This window comes from Octopus bimaculoides, chromosome 3 (genome assembly GCF_001194135.2).
Source record: "Octopus bimaculoides isolate UCB-OBI-ISO-001 chromosome 3, ASM119413v2, whole genome shotgun sequence".
NCBI classification, from domain to species: domain Eukaryota; kingdom Metazoa; phylum Mollusca; class Cephalopoda; order Octopoda; family Octopodidae; genus Octopus; species Octopus bimaculoides.
The window spans coordinates 152,435,539-152,436,737 of NC_068983.1; positions in this window are offsets into that span (position 1 = coordinate 152,435,539).

A 1,199-nucleotide genomic window follows, 5' to 3' on the forward strand; every position below is an offset into this window, starting at 1 on the left:
TAATGGTGTTTACATACCGAAGGGCTTGGTAAAAATTATTAATTGTTAATTTATTAATAAATTAATAAATTGATAAACCTTTACTCTTTTAATTGTAATATATATATATATATATATATATATATATATAAGTATACATACGTGGTCTGATCAATAAATATCCGGACTGTTGCCGTAGTAACGAAGCTAAAACACGCAGAATGAAGCCACTTGGCACCGATTCACCGTGAAATTTGCTGTGCATGCGCACTAACATTTGACGTTCTAACTCACTTCCGCTGCTTACAGCAGTGCTAGGAACGAAGGTGCGTAGCATGTGATCCTTGCATTGACCATGACAGAGAAAGTTGAAAAAAGGATCTGAATCAAATTTTACCAAAATCTTGATGATAACTGTTCAAAGGCCTACAGCAAGTTTTCAAAAAGTTTTCATCGTTTGCGACACAATCAAGGAGTATTGTTTTGGTCAGCTGAAAGCAGTTTTGGCACAAACTTGGCAGACATGCGTCTCATACCCAAATCTTCAGTCAGAATGGACTGAACTGAACCGTAACTAATCTGCACATTCTCTGATAACTCACGGATGGTGATACGACGATTTCCCCTCACATCTGCGATGCTTTTCTTAGTCCTGCTGGTTGCGGATTTCTCAGAACGTTCGTCAATATCGACATTTTCTCGGCCATCTTCGAAACGTCTGAACCACTTTTAAACGTGTATGCGGGTCGTACACTCTTCTCCATACACTTTCTTTAACTTTGCGTAGCCCTCTGAGCAGGTATCGCCATGACAACTTATTCTGTCATGGTCAATGCGACGATCACGCGCTACACACCTTCCTGCCAAGCACTGCTGTGGACAGCAGAAGTGAGCTAGAACGTTGAAACTTAGTGCGCATGCACAGCAGAATTCAAGATCAATCTGTTCTCAGCAGCTTTACTCTGCATGCTTTAGCTTTGTTACTATGGCAACAGTCCGGATACTCATTGATCAGACCTCTTGTCCTCTATCACAGCTTGACAACCAGTGTTGGTGTGTTTATGTTCCTGTAACCTAGCGGTTCCGGAAGAGGAACCGATAAAATAAGTACGATACTTCAAATAAAACGCCCTAGGACCGATTTGTTTGGCTAAAAATGACTCCTACAAGGTGGTGCCCCAGCATGGCTGCAGTGAAATGATTGAAACAGGTTGAAGATC